At 41.7% G+C, this 21,517-nt stretch overlaps 1 protein-coding gene across 4 annotated transcripts in view; it reads right to left on the bottom strand.

Annotated features, from left to right (window-relative positions):
- Positions 1-21,517, bottom strand: part of robo4 (roundabout, axon guidance receptor, homolog 4 (Drosophila)) — a 144,311-nt gene that overhangs the window by 97,636 nt on the left and 25,158 nt on the right. The window lies entirely within an intron of this gene.

Here is a 21,517-nt window from a genome sequence, read left to right as displayed (position 1 = left end):
TGCAACAATGCAAGACAGATTCAAAATACTTTAAAGTGAGAAAGGCTTGAGAATAGGCAGCACAGCTTGTAGAGCTGACATCTCACAGCTCCAATGGTTGATCCAACCCTCCAGTCTCCCTGCATGGAATTTACTAATTTGCTGACGATACCACATTAATGGGTTGTATAAAAAGAGGTGATGATTCAGCATACAGAAAGAAGACTGAAAATCTGGTTGAATGGTGCACGAGCAGCAACTTTGCACTCAATGTCACCAAAACCAAGGAGTTGATTGTGGACTTTAGGAAGGTGTACAATCCAGTGATCATTGGGGGGGAAAAAAAAATCAAAGGGTGAGCAAATTTAAATTCCTGGGAGTCACCATCTCAGATAACCTTTCCTGGACCCAACACACGGTGGTCACTGTGAAGAACGTCAGCACCTCTACTTCCCCAGGAGTTTGTGGAGGTTCGGTATGACATCAGAAACCTTTGCAAACTTCTACAGCTGTGTAGTGGAAAGTGTGTTGACCAGGGTCGGATTAACATAGTAACAAGAGTAGCAAATACTACAGGCCCCGCATTTATGTACTGGGAACTGTAAGAAACATTTTTGTTTTAGTCTTTGTGCAGCAGCTATCAGATTCCACTGTGTTAATAACCCCATTAATAACCCCGCCATGGAAACGCAGTGCGGTTCCAGCTGCGTGGGGGATTATGGGTAATGAAGTTAGAATTGGCTAAAAATCACTAACCTTAAATTTAAATCGGGGTTATCAACACAGACTATTCGCGACGGCTCAATGCGGGGACAATGGTTATCTTGGTTGTACTGACAATAACCACACCAGCAGTGCGAGTATAAGACAGCTTTAATCAACTAATATGTACACTAAGAGGTCTTGTCTCTCTGCAAGACAAACCTGGAAGGCTAGAGTGTAGCTCTGGACTGCTTTATATATAAGGTCACCGGGATGATCCCTGGTGACCTAGTGGTGTAATTACATATCATCACATTGGTTACCCATAATGCCCCATGTAGCTGGAACCACTCTGCCAGTGTCACCGCCATGGAAACGCAGTGCGGTTCCAGCTGCGTGGGGGATTATGGGTAATGAAGACAGACATTGATCCCGCATGCCACCAGCCACCACCACAAGTTTCTTTTAACAAAATGTGCAAGTTTTAACAGGGGTGAGGAGCAATTTCAGTGTAAGTGCTTCCCCCCCGCCTTTTCCTCACTGCACATGCACCAGCTGGCACTATTTAGGGCCTCTTTAAAATATTTACGACAGGCCCCACAATACCATAATCCAGCACAGATGCTGAGTGGCTGCATAATAGCCTGGTAATGGGGGCACCAGTACCTCTGAGTAGAGAACTCTGCAAAAGGTAGTAACAGAGGACAGTAAATCACAGGCAAAGCTCTCCTCACCATCAAGAAAATCCTATATGCCACATTACCATCAGAGAGCAACAGCAATCTTCAAGGATCCACATCACCCAGGACATGCTATGTTCTCGTTGCTGTCATCAGGAAAGAGGTATAGGTGCCACAACACTAATACCACCAGGTTCAGGACACAGTTCCTTTCCCTCCACCATTAGACTTCTAAATAAAATACTCATTTCAGGACTCTTACTTTACACATTGTTTATTACTGATTTTTTTTCTGCATTGCACAGTTTGTTTACATTTCTTTCTCGGTTTACATTGTTTTCTCATTTGTATAAATATCTCTTCTTGAGCACAATTTTTTTGCACCACTGGTAAGTAAAAGTTCTGCCTGGCCAGTAGGAAAAAGAATCTCAGGGTTGCATGTGATGCTGTGAGTATATTCTGACAATAAATCTGAACTTTGAACAAGTTCTCATTCTAATCGGGTGGGTTTCCTCCAGGTGCCACATTCCAAATGCACATTGGTTTTTAAATTAATTGGCCCCTGAAAAATACTTTTAGTGTATTATGTCATAGACTCAAAAAAAAGTGCACAAATCAGAATGAAGCCTTTCAGCCAGGCACCCATGCCAACTATTAGACATCCATTTATGCTAATCCTACATTCATCCTGCCTGGACCAGGGCCGCCGCCTCCTTCTTCTTTCTTCCCAGACCGGGGCCTCTGCCTGCTTCACTCTGCCCAGACCGGGGCCTCTGCCTGCTTCACTCTGCCCAGACCGGGGCCTCTGCCTGCTTCACTCTGCCAAGGCCGGGGCCACCGCCTCCCCCTCGCTTCTGCCCGGACCGGGGCCTCTGCCTGCCTCACTCTACCGAGGCTGGGGCCGCCGCCTCCCCCTCGCTTTTTACACCCCAGTTACACAGCAGTAAGAAAGGGTGTGACTCGGTCAACCCCGTCAGAATCCAACCAGGTCCCTGGCCTACCTCAGAGGTAGTTAGAGAACCCAATTAAACTTACCTAGGCCATGTCCACAGGTGATTTGCGACCAGGTATGGTCCGACCTAGGAGGGGAGGCAGGCCCCTCAAGCCCGGGTAAGAAACCTGCATAGGAGAAGGCCACTCCGATATAAAACCTACGACCCAAGGACCTCACTGCCACGTCCCAGCTTGCTTGGCCACGGCACATGAACCATGGGTGTAAAGGGTGGGGCCAGTACTGCGCACACTGCACTCCATCTAAAAGCTCCTTTGCGCAGGCCCGAGGACATGTCCACGTCCTCCCCCTCAAAAGATGCACACAAACTCAAGCTGGAACATCAGAACCATACTAGACAAGGCTCACAGCCACTGACCTGAACGGTCTACCCTCATCGCACATGAAATCCTCAGACTTGACGTCGACATAGCTGCTCTCAGTGAAGTCCGCCTTGCAGATGTAGGCAGCCTCCAAGAACGCGGCGCGGGCTACACACTCTACTGGTCTGGCAAGCCTATGGATGAACGACGCCTATCTGGTGTAGGCTTCATGGTCAAGAACTCCATTGCCTCCAAACTTGAAAACCTCCCGACAGGCCACTCGGACCGGATCATGTCCATGCGACTCCCCCTTCAAAACAAGCATCGCCTCACCCTCATCAGTGTCTATGCTCCAACCCTCCAGGCGGAACCAGCAGAAAAGAACAAGTTCTACACTGATCAGCGCAACCTCATTCAACGCACCCCTACAGACGACAAGGTTGTCATCCTTGGCGACTTCAACGCTCACGTCGGCAAAGACTCAGAAACCTGGCCAGGAATCCTGGGCAAGCATGGTGTCGGCAAGTGCAACGACAACGGGCGCCTCCTGTTGGAGCTCTGCGCAGAACAGCGGCTTGTCATTACAAACACTCTTTTTCAGCAGAGGGACAGCCTGAAGACTACCTGGATGCATCCCCGATCCAAACACTGGCACCTCCTGGACTACGTCCTGGTGCGAGAAAGAGACAAACGAGATGTGTTCCACACCAGGGTCATGCCCAGCGCGGAATGCCACATTGACCACCGGCTGGTTCGCTGCAAGCTCAACCTTCACTTCAAGCCAAAGTCCAGGAACAGTAAAGCCCCCAGAAAGAGGTTCAATGTTGGAAACTTGCAGTCAGATGAAGTGAGAGGAAACTTCCAGGCAAACCTCAAAGCAAAGCTCGAGGATGCAATCCGCCTCACAGACTCATCCCCAGAAACCCTCTGGGATCAGCTGAAGACTGCCATACTGCTACACTGCAATTCACTGAAGAGGTACTGAGCTTCTCCAGGAAAAACAAGGACTGGTTCGACAAAAACAACCAGGAAATCCAGGAGCTGCTGGCAAAGAAGCGAGCTGCCCACCAAGCTCACCTTGCAAAGCCGTCCTGGACAGAGAAGAAACGAGCCTTCCGTTGCGCATGCAGCCATCTTCAGCGCAAACTTCAGGAGATCCAAAATGAGTGGTGGACTAGCCTCGCCAAACGAACCCAGCTCAGTGCGGACATTGGCGACTTCAGGGGTTTTTATGAGGCTCTAAAGGCTGTATACGGCCCCTCACGCCAAGTCCAAAGCCCGCTGCGCAGCTCAGATGGCAAAGTCCTCCTCAGCAACAAGATCTCCATCCTCAACCGATGGTCAGAACACTTCCAATCTCTTTTCAGTGCCAACCGCTCAGTTCAAGATTCCGCCCTGCTCCAGCTCCCTCAACAGCCCTTAAGGCTAGAGCTGGATGAGGTCCTCACCCAGGATGAGACATATAAGGCAATTGAACAACTGAAAAGTGGCAAAGCAGCAGGTATGGATGGAATCCTCCCAGAGGTCTGGAAGGCTGGCGGCAAAACTCTGCATGTCAAACTGCATGAGTTTTTCAAGCTTTGTTGGGACCAAGGAAAGCCGCCTCAGGACCTTCGTGATGCCATCATCATCACCCTGTACAAAAACAAAGGTGAGAAATCAAACTGCTCAAACTACAGGGGAATCACGCTTCACTCCATTGCAAGCAAAATCTTCGCTAGGATTCTCCTAAATAGAATAATACCTAGTGTCGCCGAAAATGTTCTCCCAGAATCACAGTGCGGCTTTCGCGCAAACAGAGGAACTACTGACATGGTCTTTGCCCTCAGTGCAGAGAAAAGTGCAGAGAACAAAACAAAGGATTCAACATCACCTTTGTTGACCTCACCAAAGCCTTCGACACTTTGAGTAGGAAAGGGCATTGGCAAATACTAGAGCGCCTTGGATGCCCCCCAAAGTTCGTCAACATGGTTATCCAACTGCACGAAAATCAACAAGGTCGGGTCAGATACAGCAATGAGCTCTCTGAACCCTTCTCCATTAATAATGGCGTGAAGCAAGGCTGCGTTCCCGCACCAACTCTCTTTTCAATCTTCTTCAGCATGATGCTGAAACAAGCTATGAAAGACCTCAACAATGAAGACGCTATTTACATCCGGTATTGCACGGATGGCAGTCTCTTCAACCTGAGGCGCCTGCAAGCTCACACCAAGACACAAGAGCAACTTGTCCATGAACTACTCTTTGCAGATGATGCCGATTTAGTTGTCCATTCAGAGCCAGCTCTTCAGCGCTTGACGTCCTGTTTTGCGGAAACTGCCAAAATGTTTGGCCTGAAAGTCAGCCTGAAGAAAACTGAGGTCCTCCATCAGCCAGCTCCCCACCATGACTACCAGCACCCCCCACATCTCCATCGGGCACACAAAACGGTCAACCAGTTTACCTATCTCGGCTGCACCATTTCATCAGATGCAAGGATCGACAACGAGATAGACAACAGACTCGCCAAGGCAAATAGCGCCTTTGGAAGACTACACAAAAGAGTTTGGAAAAACAACCAACTGAAAAACCTCACAAAGATTAGCGTATACAGAGCCGTTGTCATACCCACACTCCTGTTCGGCTCCGAATCATGGGTCCTCTACCGGCATCACCTACGGCTCCTAGAACGCTTCCACCAGCATCGTCTCTTCTCCATCCTCAACATTCATTGGAGCGACTTCATCTCCAACGTCGAAGTACTCGAGATGGCAGAGTCAGACAGCATCGAATCCACGCTGCTGAAGATCAAACTGCGCTGGGTAGGTCACGTCTCCAGAATGGAGGACCATCGCATTCCCAAGATCGTGTTATATGGCGAGCTCTCCACTGGCCACCGAGACAGAGGTGCACCAAAGAAGAGGTACAAGGACTGCCTAAAGAAATCTCTTGGGGCCTGCCACATTGACCACCGCCAGTGTGCTGATATCGCCTCAAACTGTGCATCTTGGCACCTCACAGTTCGGCGGGCAGCAACCTCCTTTGAAGAAGACCGGAGAGCCCACCTCACTGACAAAAGACAAAGGAGGAAAAACCCAACACCCAACCCCAACCAACCAATTTTCCCTTGCAACCGCTGCATCTGTGTCTGCCTGTCCCGCATCGGACTCGTCAGCCACAAACGAGCCTGCAGCTGGCGTGGACATTACCCCTCCATAAACCTTCGTCCGCGAAACCAAGCCAAAGAAGACATTCATCCTGTTACGTATTCTCTCCCAATGGTTGTGGTTGGGAATGCAGAGATAAAAGGCTTCGGGGGGGGGGGGGGGGGGAAAGAATTAGTCGGGAATTGGGATTGCACTGTGACCCAGCATGGATTTGATGGGCAAAGTGGCCTCCTTCTACGTCTTAACATCACATAACAATTGCAGCACTGAAACAGGCCATTAGGCCCTTCTAGTCCGCACCGAACCAAACACCCCTTTCTAGTCCCACCTCCCTGCACAATGCCCATAACCCTCCATCTTCTTCTCATCCATATACCTGTCCAACCTTTTCTTAAATAATACAATCGACTCCGCCGCCACTATTTCTCCCGGAAGCTCATTCCACACGGCTACCACTCTCTGAGTAAAGAAGTTCCCCCTCATGTTACCTCTAAACCTCTGCCCCTTAATTCTTAACTCATGTCCTCTTGTTTTAATCTTTCCTCCTCTTAACAGAAATAGTCTATCCACATCCACTCTGTCTATCCCTTTCATAATCTTAAATACTTCTATCAAATCCCCTCTCAACCTTCTACGCTCCAAAGAATAAAGACCTAATCTGTCCAATCTCTCCCTATACTCTAGATGCTTAAACCCAGGTAACATTCTGGTAAACCTTCTCTGCACTCTCTCCACTCTGTTTATATCCTTCCTATAATTAGGCGACCAGAACTGCACACAGAACTCCAAATTAGGCCGCACCAACTTCTTATACAATCTCAACATCACCTCCAAACTCCTATATTCCATGCAATGATTGATAAAGGCCAGCATACTAAAAGCCTTCTTCACCACCCTATTCACGTGAGTTTCTACCTTCAGGGAACGATGTACCGTTACTCCTAAATCTTTCTGCTCTTCTGTATTCATCAATGCTCTCCCATTTACCACGTATGTCCTATTCTGATTCTTCTTCCCCAAATGAAGCACCTCACACTTATCAGCATTAAATTCCATCTGCCATTTTTCAGCCCACTTTTCTAAGCAGCCCAAATCCCTCTGCAATCCTTGAAAACCTTCTTCATTATCCACTATTCCACCTATCTTAGTATCGTCTGCATATTTACTAATCCAATTCACCATCCCATCATCTAGATCATTAATGTATATAACGAACAACAATGGGCCCAATACAGATCCTTGAGGCACACCACTGGTCACCGGCCTCCAACCTGACAGACAATTATCCACTACCACTCTCTGGCCTCTCCCTTTCAGCCAATGTTCAATCCATTTGACTATCTCAAAATTTATACCCAAAGACTGCACCTTCCTAACTAACCTTCCATGTGGTACCTTATCGAAGGCCATACTGAAGTCCATATAGACAACATCCACTGCGCTACCCTCATCCACATTCCTAGTCACCTCTTCAAAAAATTCAATCAGATTGGTCAAACATGACCTTCCTCCCACAAATCCATGTTGAGTGCTCCTGATCAGACCCTGTCTATCCAGATGTTTATAAGTACTATCTCTAAGAATTTTCTCCATTAATTTACCTACCACAGACGTCAAACTTATAGGCCGATAGTTGCCAGGCTTCCTCCTTGAACTCTTTTTAAATAACGGAATCACATGCGCAATGCGCCAATCCTCCAGCACTATCCCCATATCTAATGACATTTGGAAAATTACCGCCAGAGCCTCTGCTATTTCCTCCTTCTCTTCTCTCAATGTCCTGGGGAAGATCCCGTCTGGTCCCGGAGACTTATCCACCTTTATATTCTTCAAAAGCCCTAAAACTACACCTTTTGTAATCTCTATATTCCCCATATTTACCCAATTTGCTTTTTTTATCTCACATCTCCCAATATCCTTCTCCTTAGTGAATACCGAAGAAAAGAAACTGTTCAATATCTCCCCCATTTCTCTCGGCTCCACACACAGTTTTCCGCTCTGATTTTCTAAGGGACCAATTTTGTAGAATTCTCACCGGATCATGAATGTCATTTCGTTCAACGAAAGAATATTGCAAAACAGAGTGGCGTGTTGTGGAGATGATTGACAGCAACTATGAGAATCCAAAAATTTTCCACTCACTAGAAATCTCAAAAATTCCTGACAGCTTTACAATGTAATAACAGGGAACTTGAAAAGCAAGAATGCTTGCCTTCATTGAACAACATAATCTAACCCCAAGCTGCATTGAACAGCTACTTAAAACTATGATACCGAGCATTCAGCAACTGTTACTGCTATAATTAAATTCATCAGAATACACTTTTCCATTTCAGTGACTCTTGAAGTAACGGAAGAATCCACTTCCCTTTCTTATTTCAAGGGTGCAGTGAGTTTCATGAGCCAGCAGAGGGACTCTCAGTGCAAAGAACAATTCTTGAGGCTCAAAAGCTGGTGTCCATCAATCCCTTGTCCAGAATACCCCCAGCAGTTCATTAAATAGCAATGCACTGGAATGTGCATCATTTTAAAGTGAAAGCAAGTCTACAATGTGATCTTGTCCCCTATGTCTATACAGAAAGACAGATTTGGAGATTAGTAACAAGGTGCAAAGAGCTCCTCAAGATGTTGTTTTGTCTAGGACGAATGGAACCTTTAATGCAGGGTGCGAAATAAAAGCAGAACAAGACATTTTGTGCGGCGATAAGAAGAACATGGAACCCATTTAACAACTGGGAAATTACAACTTCAAGTTCACACATGAAGGAATGTTATTGCAATCCAATAATGAACGTTGTCCTCTTTCCAACTCCATTGGATTGCATGATTATAATCTATCCTTAATTCTCAAAAAGCAGTTCATTTAGATACAGTGAAATCATATTACAGTATGACGAGGCAGAGAATTACAGTTGATTCTGTTGCTCAAATAATATTTCTGATAATATTTGGCGGGATGCCACTTAAGGCTGTAAAAATATTCCATAAAACAAATCATTGTTTGATGTGTACTAGGTCCAGTCATGTCATCATCCGTCAATCATTAAATGACAGAAATAAGTTTTGGCTACGTTGGTGTGTGGTTGGTGGAGGGTCATGTGGCCTCTTCATCAGGAACGTGGATTGTGGAGTGTCACGTGAACCCTCCACCTGGAACCCAGTCGGAAGTCGCATCACCTGCCAATAAAGGTTGGGCTTTGCCGACCCATTAGTGCATACCTGACCACTGGTCCCTTTAATCACCTGGCGATTACCTGAGCCAAACTCCCCAGCTTACTGTACTTTAAAAGCCTACCAGATCATTCTCTTTGCTCCTTGGTCCTGACTAGAAACACTGCGCTGTATCAGGCCGCGAACTGTGGACATCGCTGGAGAAGTCATTGATAAGGTGTGCACTACACTGAGAGTGGGAGCGTGGTATTGTGTGGGAATACTCAGCACTGTGTCGTACTCCATTAGAACAGGAAGTCGGGAGTGTATGTAGAGACTCTGTATAGTAAGAGTGTGCCAGCTACTGAATATTACTGCATATGTGAGCAAGAAAGGAGAACGTGAAAGAGTGAGAAGCTACTGGTATTGGAGATTATTATATCCAGTGTGACTGCTTAGATTTTTTTAAAGTACCGTGTTGTTTTGTGTCTTCCCCTTTACTATTTCTCTGTGTGTGTTTCTTCAGCCTACATGTGGATTTGTTTCTCTGTGAACCCACTAAACCTGATTTGATCACGTGTTGCTTATAAGAGGAAGAGATTCAAGGCAAGACTCTAGGGGTCTACTGCACTCTTCAAATTACTGCCATGACAATTCTTGGACAGAGCTTGCTTTCACATCTTACCTGCCCTCTAGCCTGGTTTATCTCACGTAGGCACATTCCCCACTAGTATTCAGCGTTACGGCGAACATCTGATTTCCAGTTTACTTTGTTTGTTGGCTGCAACAATGGAGGTCCCGCTGGTTGGGTGTTGGTCAGGTGGTTCTAAACAGGACAAGATCCCACTCTCACTTTCCTTATGGGAAACAACAGGAAACAGTTGCCAATGTCCGTGCTTCTGGGTACCTAAAGAAGCCATGCTATTAGAGGTTCAACAACTTTCCTTTGCCGAGCAAAGGTTAAGGAGGATGGTCTATAGAATTTCTTTCTGGGGATGGAGGTGTATAGGGACTGGATGACCATCGTAAAAATGAGGTGATTGTTACAGGCTTATCTTATCCTTAATATTTATTTTACATATATTTCTTAGTAAAGTTACTGTGGAGGTTTGGACCAAGGAAAGACACATATAACAACATTCTGGACACAGCATGTCTATAAGCTCAGAGCTGTAAACAGCTTACTTAATGTTCAATTTAAATGCTGAAACAATAGAATGTTTACTCAAAGACATAGGTTCAAACAGAAGAAGACTACCTGCTTATGACTCATGCTTTTGAGAAATGAAACTGAATCAGTTCAAACAGTCATGCGATTAAAGACCCTTGGAAAAGCAGCATTTTCATATCCAAATCAGAATTTTGACACAGAATCAAAGTGACTAGGAAAGATTGCCTCTTAAGCTACTTCTCCTTGTCAAGGGGATACTGTCGCCATTGTTATGGTCACTTGTTACTAACCCCACATCTAGGAAAAGAACAAGATCATTCTTGCATTTGGATCGTAACCATTTTGATGGTTACTTTGGCTGACACTTGCCTGGGTCTGTGAAAGCATCATGGAGGTCACAAGCTTCATAACCCCTACACAAGGGGAAAGTTGTGACAAATCATTTACATGAAGAAACGTTTCTCTGAAAGTAACTCGACAAGAATTGAAGAATATTGAGAAGTCTGATGACTCAGTATCTCAACTACGTAATTGGAGATGTTCCTTAAAGTTCTTGCATACCTTCAACATTTTTGGAGTTCAATTAGAAAGGGCCATTAATTTCACTGAAATATCAGAAATGTTATTACTTCTACCACACTAATCAGTGGCCATGGTGAAGAAAGAACTGGAATAAACCCAAAAAAAACCCCGTATATCTAAGCCAGCTGCAGAGGTTGATCATATACATTCTGGAGCAGACCCATATCAGGTTTCAGTTGTCTGGAAGTTTAGGCCACCTCAGTGACAAGGCGTCCCGCAGAAACCTGCCATAAGTAATAGCACCCTCTAACAGCCCATTGAACAAGGATATGAAAACCAAGAGGGGATAAGTTTAAGGTGAGAGGATTGAGTTATAATGAGGATCTGAGGGTTATGTTGTGTCTGAGGCCAGTTGGAGCTCACTGCCAGAGGAGGTGGAATCAGATACAATTGCTAAATTTAAGAATTCTAGACATGTATTTAAATAGGGAAGGCATAGAAGGATTAGGGATTAGACCCTAATGCAAGGAAATGGGATTTGTGTAGATTGGCAAAAAGGTCAGTTTGGACATAATGGGCCAAAGTGCCTGTTTCCATGCTTTATTTCATGGCCAAACCTGCTGCATGAAGGTCAAGGGCAGCAGATGAATGGAAACTGCACTTCCTGCAGGTTCCCTTCTGTGTCTCATGCCATGTGACTTGGAAATATATCACCCATCCTTTTCCATCGCTGGGTCAAAACCAGAGACTTCCCGATCGACCAGAATCCTGTGAGTGCCATCATCAGAGAGACTGAAGCAGTTCACTGTCTAACTTACCATCAACTTGTCAAGGGCAATCAACGATAGACAACAAATGCTGGCATTGCTAGATCGTAAAAATGAATAAAACAAAAAAAAACCCAATAAATTGGAACACAGAACATTACAGCTCAGTACAGGCCATTGAGCCCACAATGTTGCGCCGACCTACAAACTACTCCACAACAGCCTAATTCTTCCCTACCTCAGACACAACTATTTTTCTTACATCTCTCTGTCTGTCACATTTAGAGAACAATCTGTTTGACCCTCTCTGCTTGCAAAACGACATGGCCTTCCTAGAACAGCAAACTACCTTCAGACTGATTGTGGTACCAGACCCAATTTTCTGAGTCCGTTCATCTGTTGCTTTCCAAAACAATAATCCATTACTCCACAGCATGTCCAATTAACACCTACTTGTGAAGAACTTCAGCAAAGCAGTTTCTATCGTCTTTACACAAGAACTGGGAGTCTGGACTGTCTGACTTGAGCAGATCTCTGGCATTTTAAATGAGATCTGTGTTTGTGCTTGTTTGTGACCTACACTAAAAAAACCCCACAATTTATCTCCTTTAAAACATATCTATATACGATATAAAATATAACATACTCTGTCACACCCCAACTAATGAAGGTCAACAGATCATACGCCTTCTTGACCATCCTTTCAACTTGCCTAACAACCTTGAGGTATCCATATCAGCTTTCAACCTTTCTCTCTCTGTTACAACTGCTGTACATTTCCATGAGCAAATTTCGCAGTCAAGGAGTTGGTAAATAGAGGAATTTTATGCTGTATTGGACTCCCATGTAGAGTGCTAGGAGCTATTAATTCTTCATGCCTAGCATCCTCCATCCCTCCCGCAAAGTTAAGGTCTTTCAATTGCAAATGGTTTGAAATACACATTCCTTTTAATAACTTGAGAATTATTAATGACTAATGGTTTACCAAAAGCAACAGTCCATAAAGGATGGTGGGAACATGGAGTGAGTGCTTCAAGCATACAACTGGTTTCCAGAACCAAGCACGGGCAGAGATTTGGCACAAACAAGTTGTTCATTTTAAATGCTACTGTGTCTGTGCTGCTTTGTTTTGGAATCCATTGAGAGATGGGTGGGGACGAGATGCTGCTGGAGTGGCGGAGGAAGGATAGAAAAGAGAGAGGGAGGGAAAGTGAGAAAGAGAAATGCAGAAGAAGTGAAGATAAAGGTGAATGAAGGGAACATGGAGAGGCAGAAAGACTAAAGACAAATGAACAAGAGAGCTGGCAATAATTTAGACTCCATCAGCTGCAGAAATATATATTTTTTTAAAATAGAACTATTCTTTGAAAAATAGAAAACTTTTATCCTGTTCAAATTTTCCTAAAAATTGCAAGGTTTACAGGTAAGCCTGTCACTGAATCTCTAAAAACCCTGTGGCACAAATGAGCAAGAGTGTTTTTTTTTAATGCTTGACTAAATTATTGTGATTCACAATTCCTGTTCCTCCCAGGGGGTTGGCCGCTCTGTCTTTATTCCATTAAAGTCTTGGTTGATGATTGTACCTTCCAAGCCTCCTGTACTGCTCTGGTAAATGTCACCATGTTCTTATTTGTTGCCTCGGTTTACAGACAAGGCCTCTCCTTGTCCCACAATTCATTTGGATAATCTGGCTGACACAGTAAATGACTAACAAGTCCTTTGGGAAGCTGTAATGTTAATGAGGGCCTTGTAGACTTGTCGGATTCTCGATCGCTAACATATTGCTCATTAGACGGTCTATTCGTGTATATCTGCTGCTGTTTAATTGCAGCACAAATTAAATGTGAATTATTTTTCTTAATGAGCTCCATTGGTACAGGCATTCTCACATCATGTACCTCAGGGAAAAGGAAATGTGAGCACAGTATGTTCTGAAGGGACAATGATGGAGGGGCAGTAAATTTTGAGCATTAAGTCAAATTAGTGCTTCTGAACAAATCTCTCCGTTTGCACCGTCATCCTTTATGGACCGTTGCTCTTAGTAAATCATTTGTCATTAATAATTCTCAAATTATTAAAAGGAATGTGTATTCACAATGGAGAGCCAGCAAGAGAGACAAAGGATTCAAGAATTAGCAGCTCATATTCCTCATCTAACCACCTTTTCATAGAACTTTGAACACTACAGCACAGTACAGGGCCTTGGGCCATCGGGATGTTGTTCTGACCCATATATTCCTCAAGTACTACACCCACCCTACCCCTTAACCCTCAATTTTTCTTTCATCCATGTGTCTAACAGTCTCTGAAATGCCCCTAATGTTTCAGCTTTCATCACCACACCTGACAAGGTATTCCAGGCACCCACAACTCTCTGCATAATGATATCTCCCCTAAACTTCCCTCCCTTCACTTTTTACGTATGTCCTCTGGTGTTTGCTATTCCTGCCCTGGGAAACAGGTGCTGGCTGACTACCCTATCTATGCCTCTCATAATCTTGCAGACCTCTATCAAGTCTCCTCTCATCCTTCTATGCTCCAAAGAGTTTCCTTCTATGTCAATAGTGTGTGTTAACGTAAAGCCATCAACTGATAGAACCATAGAAACAATCATATGGTCCAAACAAGAGTTCCCAATGACCCCTCCCCAAACTGTCACAGGAATGGAGCCAGACCCCCAGTCACAAGCAAGGTGGAATGCCTGAACCAGCCCACCAACCTCAAAAAGTATGAGTTTAGTTGATCAAGCAAGAGTCTGGAATAGCACTGTTCAAGGCTCTTGAGCAAATGATTGGCCTGGTCCTCTGAGTCCCTCCAGTTTCCTGCTGCTCAAGATTCCAGGATCTGCAGTTTTTGTGTCCAGTTCAAGAGTTCACACCCAGTAGAAGAAAATCAAGATGCAAGCCGTGAGAGATTCCATGAAAAGAAATGTAAGGGCCATCACGGAATCTGACCAGCAGCAGCAGTTCCCCGCTTGCTTTACCTCTATTCTTGAATTGGCCCACTGTCTGAGCTACTCAGTCTAAACCCCATTAATCACATCAGAAGACTTATTTGCCTATAAGCTTCGATTCTGTTCTTCCTGGCCCATTGACCGGGACTTCTCTATAGAGCAATCCCTTGTCTTTTTATTGAATAGCCAGGTTCTGCCCATAAATCCCTGTCTCATAGACACTGGTGTGTTGAGGTCATGCTGACTGACTGAATCCTCCAATCTTTTGGACTTGTCAATCTTGCTGGAATGTTCTGGAACAAACTCTACCTTTGCTTGGCATTTATTTGTTGTATTTTTTTAAAATCTTCTTTTCAAAACGGATGTATTAACATATTTGCAGCAATGACATTGCACTCAATCCAGTGCTTACAAATATGTATCAATTTAAAATTTCAAGAAGATGCTTTATGTTGCTGACCCCAAGAATAGCAAAGAACACCTTCTTTGCCAGGTTTTGGGGAATTATGTCAATTTTGATTCTTCAATTCCTTCCTTTTTAATATTTCTATTAATTTTTACATAGATAACATACATGCACAAAACATTTATGGAATGCACAACAATAATGACAAATTACAAAACTCAATAAAATATACAAGCACAAATAGGACATCCATAATACAAAGGTAAATCAAAAAGAAAAGTTTAATCACATATTGGTGTGATTCTAAACCCCGACCCAAACCAACATTGCAAAGAAAAATTGTACTTCGTTCCTGAAATAAAACGGCAAAGTACTGAAATTCGGGGTTAATATTATGCCTAGAGGTTATGGAAATAATTTGGAAATGGTCCCCTTAGCATTTGAAACCTTGTATTTGCGTTATTAATTGAGTAACGAATCTTTTCTAAATTTAAGCAGGACGTAATGTCCCTCAGCCACTGAGCATGGGAAGGTGGGCAGCATCCTTCCATCTAAACAGTGTTGCACATCTGGCCAAAAGAGAGGCAAAAGACAAAGTACGACATTTGATTGGAGTTAAAAGAACATCATCCTCTCCTGTGGTACCAAAAAGAGCAATCCTGGATCTGGATTAAGGATTAAAGACAAAGTTTGAAACACATCCCTCCAGTATTTTTCAAGGACAGGACACATTAATTAAAGAAGTCTCTCCTCTCTTACATTTATCACAAGAGTTTACATCTGAATAGATACGAGATCAATTAACTTTAGACATATGGGCCCTATGTACAACTTTAAATTGTAACAAATATAAGGATGTCATAGTAACCATCTTAAAAATTAAATCCCAAACCTCATCTGATGATGAAAAGTTTAAATCCTATTCCCAGGCATTTTTAATTTTAACTAGAGGGGCATGTCTCAAACCCACCAATTTATCAGAAAAAATGGATATTAAGCCTTTGCAAAAATGTTATAAACTTTAAAAATTACATCAACAATGTTCGCATCAGGTGCCCCAGGGAAATCAGGTATCTGAGATTGAAGAAAATGTCTGATTTTCAGATCTCTGAAAAAATGAGTATTTGGTCAATTAAACTTTTCAGAAAGTTGCTTAAATTATGTAAAGCTGTTCTTAATACAAAGATCTTTGAAACATTGAATCTATGTCATTCGTGAAAAGTAAGATCATGCAAAGAAGATTGAAAAAGATGATTGGATAGACCTTGAAAGAGAAAAACTATGGTTTCCAAAATGTTTTCTGAATTGCACCCACCCTCTCACAGTGGGCCTTACAACAGGATTGGCAATTAATTTATTTAAAGAGAAGGGAAGTGAGGATCCAAGTAGTGCTGAAATTGAAACGTTTTTAGCACAGTTCAGCTCCATTCCTCCCCATATTGTTCAGTCCACAAAAACATAACGTTACGTATATTGGCCACCCATTAATAAGATATGAAATTAGGTAGCGCCATGCCTCCATTCTTTTAGATTTTTGAAGATGACCCTTCCATCTATAAGACTATTTAATTGAATAGAATGAATCAAATTTAGGAATGAAAATTGGTATAGATTGAAAACAGAATAAAAATTTAGGTAAGATATTCATTTTAATAGAATTAATACAACTGACCAAAGATACAGAGAGGGGCAACCATTGTGTTAAAGATTGCTTTAATAATGTAAGAATTTTTTTTTCTTTTCGGATATTTTGTAATACTGAGGTGATTAAATTGATTTTCCACAATCTTAGAAGGCAGATGCATTCAAAGGGAAAAGTTCACTTTTATGCAAATTTAATCTGTATTCTGAAAACTAACTAAATTGAGAAAATATTGACAGCAGGGATGGTAAGGAAGTGTCTGGGCTTGATAAGAAAAGCAGAAGATCATCCGTATAAAGTTCAATTCCCTTCCTACAAATCCCTGAAATATCCTCAGGCTCTCAAAATGCCATGGCTAATAGCTCTATGCCCAAATCAAAAAGTGAAAGAGGACACTCTTGTCAGTGTCCCCGTTGGAGATTGAAAGGTTGTGACTGTTGAAAATTAGTGAGAATTGAAGCCATAGGGCATGAATACAATAATTTAAGCCATGAAATAAAACACGGTTCAAAATTTAATTTTTTCTAAGATCATAAATAAATACATCCATTCAACTCGATCAAACACTTTCTCTGCATCAAGCAAAAGAACACATTCAGGATCTCCAATAAGTGATTTATATTAAAATAAGAGTAACTGTTTTAATAAAATCAGTCTGATCTTCAGAAATGATAGATGGTAAAATATTCTCCAATCTACAGACCAAAATTTTAACATCATCATTTAATAAAGAAATTGGCCAGTAGGAGGATCACTTTTACTATGAGAGATATACACACTTCATTAAATGTTGCCAGGAGATTACCCTGCCTAAACAAATCAGATAACAAACAACTTAATTGAAGTGAAAGCAATCAAGAAAATTATTTTAAAAACTCCACAGAAAACCCATCAAGTCCTGCAGCTCTTCCAGAATGCAATAAAGAAATAGCATCAGCTATTTCCTCTTGTGATTATCGGTTCATCTAGTCTCATTTAGTCATTTGAAGAAAGTGTGGGAATATTTAAATGATCCAGGAAACTATCCATTCAACTGCTATAATTTGTGAATTCAGAAGTATAAAGTCGGGAATAAAATTTCCTGAATGTACCATTCATCTCAAAATGATCTGTAACAATGTTATCATACTCCCTTAGACATTGTAACTTGCTGCTTAGCTTCAAAGCCTCTCAACTGATTAGCGAAAAACTTAACAGATTCATCAGCATGAATATAAAACTGACTTACTCTTCAACAGTTAGCATCCAATCAGATACATTGAAAAGGAGATCAAATTTAGTTTGAAGTTCAACTTACTTTTATATAAATCAGGATTTTTAATTTGTTCATATTGTTAATCTACTTATTTCATTAATTCTAATCTTTATTTGCCTTCATTTTTATATTCACAGTATAAGAAATAATCTGCCCCCTCAGACAAGCTTTCAAAACATCCCAATCAAACTAGAAGTTTCTGATGAAGTATTTGTATCAAAGAAAAAAAAGTTGTCTGCTCCTCCATAAATTTCACAAAGTCATTATCTGATACTAAAGTTGAATCAAAACACCAATGTCTTTTAATTTGAAGGAGGTCAGGAAAAGTCATAGATAATACAACAGAAGTATGATCTGATATTACTACACTTTGAAATTCACAATAATGAGCCAGTGGGATCAGTTGATTATCAATAAGAAAATAATCAATTCACGAATAAGTTCGATGAACACGCAAAAAGAACACTGTCTCCTATTTGGATAGAAAAAACTCGAGACGTTAGAAATGCCATAATTTGATAAAATAGAATTAATTAATGAGGCAGATTTACTCATTGTGGTAGGGCTAAGAGATGAACGATCCAAAGCAGGGTCTAACCAACAGTTAAAATCCCCACTGAGAAACAGAGAGAATATAGTCAAGTCTGGTAAGGAAGAAAAAAAAATTCAAAAACCCCTACCTCATCTACATTAGCGGCATAAATATTAGCAAAATCTACGATTTCATGACACAATTTCCCTGAAACAATAACATAAGGAACATTTATATCTGATACGACATTGTGATGAACAAAAGGAATATTTTGATTAATAAGAATTGAGGACAACCCTTCCCGACTTTAGCCTGAAAGAAGGAATGAAAATGCTGCCCCCTCAACCTTGTCATGAGGTGAGAATTATCACAACTACAAATATACATTTCTTGTAAAAATACAATAGTCCCTTTAAGTTGCTTAAAATATGAAAGCACTTTTCTTCTCTTAACCAAATGATTCAAACCTTTTACATTCCAACTAAGGAAATTCATACAATTATCCATACTTTTTCATAAATAATGCAAGTTGATTAGCACAATTAATATTGAGACACCAGGTGTCAGCCTTAAGGCAAATATTTGACACTGGTATTAAATTGTAAATATCCTTTACAAGGTCAAAATTTGTTGAGATGCCTAAAGCCATAAAACCTTGAGAAAATAACCCCACCCCCTCCCCAATCCAAAAGCCAGACAGCTGCTAAAGATGTGAACAGCAATCTCTTCAAAACAATCCATTTTGCACCCAAATAAATCTTCCTGCTGAACATGTTAGCTCTGGCTCAATTCCTGTTAATGTAAAGATAATCAGCTCTTCCAAATGATACTTTATTATAAATACACCCAAAAAAATAATTTTAAAATTTCTCATGCAATTTTAAAAAGTAGATGATAAAGTAAAAATTTGAACTATTACTACTAAAAGAAAAATGAATGTAATATTCTTCTCAGTATTATTCTTGTAAAACATTTAACAGCTTAATGGATTTAATAGAACTCCTGAACACAACTCTCCTAGGTCTATTACCCCATTAAAAATATTTTCAAGGCAAAGAGAGCCAGCCAGATCTCAACCAACAAAGATTATGTAACAAGTATTTAAAACCTCAAAAGTAATAATAGTGAGTCATCAGGTAGAAATTCACATTGGGCATGACATTGTAAGGAGATCATCTAGGTAGATCTGAGCCTCTTCAGCAGAGTGCAGCCACTTCTTGAGTCCGTTAGAAAACGTAACACAGAGACACAGTGAGGAAACTTGTAACCATGCTTGTACTACTCCAACATTATTTCTCTGTATTCGGAGTGCTGCTTCAGAACTTCGGGGCAGTAATCTTCTACAATCCTGATCTGCTGTCCACTATAATCAAGTTTCCTTCTTTAATGAGCTTCACCAATCAAAGAATGCTTTATTTGATAATGACATAGCCGAAGAATAACTGAGCGCAGCCTCTGCTCCCAAGATGACTTAGGTATTAAAGAGAAGTGAGCTTTATCAATCTCTGGTGGAGATGGGAGCAGCTCCTACCAAAGACCTCACAAAGCAACTCCAAAAAAAATTGTAGATCCAGCCAAACCCAGAAAACAGATTTTATTGTCTGCTCCTGCCTTCTTGATCAACAAATTTCACTGTAAGCTTCAAATTACTGCCACTTGATTTGGAGCCTGCATTTTCCACTTCATCGGTGAAGTAACCTAAGTGGTTCAATTCTTGCTCAACAGATGACAAACTTTCACCCTGTTCCTTGGCTAATCTCCGGAATTGGTCTGACCCAAGATACCTTTGTCTGCGCTGATTCAGTCGATCAGAAATATCCTCGTCAGATTAGTTGGAACTATTTTCTTCCCTGATTTGCCACTTCTTCTAGCATTTCAATGTAAGTATAAAGAAGGAAAGGCAGGTAATATGAAACACTTTGGTTGTAAAATAAAGAACCAAATAGATGGAAGAAATGTAAAGCAAGTGGGAGTGTCAGACTGCTGTTGTTACACCATGCTGCAGCCAACCGGAAGTCCCTTCAATTCCTTTCTCTTATGGCCAGGTGAACAATGTTATCTATGAGTAAACACTTCTGTAGCAAAACAAAAAAAGAGGTGGGGGAGCTTAGCAGATCAGTTAATGTGTCAAGTCAGGACCCCTTATCGAGATGAAAGGAGTGATATCAAGTCAAAGAAAAAGGGGGCAGGAAGGAATTGGGGAGAGGCTGAGATTATAGGATGTTGATAGAAGGTGGGAAAGGTGGAGAGACTGGTAAAGGGGGAGAACACAGGGGGGCGGGTGGAGGGTAAAGTTAGAGAGTCTTTTTCAAGAATGGGAATAGGTTGTTCATCATCTTACTCCAGTTGGTTCAAGCTGGACTTTGCTTCAAGCTTAACATACACACATGCACCCATACAGATTGGGATAGTAGTCACTTTGAACAGAGACTATCAAGTATCATTAACCAGCTACAGGAGCTATTCATCTTTGATGATTTACAGCTGTCAGGAAAGCAAAAATAAATAACTAGGCTATTTTTTTTAGTATTTCCTTGGCATTGGAAAGACATGATAAAAGTTTATTCCAGTGGTGCTCAACCTTTTTCTTTCCACTCACATACCACTTTCAGTAATCCTTATGATGTCGGTGCTCTGTGATTAGAAAGGAATTGCTCAAGGTAGTATGTGGGTGGAAAGAAAAAGTTTGAAAACCACTTCTGTTAGCAAAACAAAGAGTAAAAACTTACTGTTTTAATTGTACCTAATTGACTTGTTATGTGCACGGTTTCATAACTCCAAAGGAAATGGGCCAATTACCATTTTTTCTCAAGCAAAATATTTCAATAACAATTGGACCTGGAGCAGTGATTCTCAACCTTCCCTTCCCACTCACATCCCACCTTAAGCAATCCCTTACTAATCACAGAACATTTATGGCATAGGGATTACTTAAGGTGGGATGTGAGTGGAAAGAAAACGATCAAGAACCACTAGTTTATTCATTTTCCTCTAGGAATAACGAACCTGAGACTGTATAACTGAATCCACAATATCATGGTAAACTCTCTAATCAATCACAAGGTTTCAGTTTGAAATTAACCTGTTGAGCAATCCACATTAATAATTCCACCATGAAGAAAATATACTCAGACAACTCTCCAATGGTCATAGGTACATAGGCGTAGGTTCAATTACTTCATTCAGTGCAGAGTGGTTCAGAAATTTCAACAACTTACTGCAGGTGTTTTTGGCATTTTACGTCAATGTTTGCCTGGCAAAGTCACCTTCAGCCATTGGTCTGAAGGATTATCAGGAT

The sequence above is a fragment of the Narcine bancroftii genome, chromosome 8 (assembly GCF_036971445.1).
Source record: "Narcine bancroftii isolate sNarBan1 chromosome 8, sNarBan1.hap1, whole genome shotgun sequence".
Lineage (NCBI taxonomy): Eukaryota > Metazoa > Chordata > Chondrichthyes > Torpediniformes > Narcinidae > Narcine > Narcine bancroftii.
The sequence above is the reverse complement of the archived record's forward strand: the minus strand, read 5'-3'. Positions and strand labels throughout refer to the sequence as shown.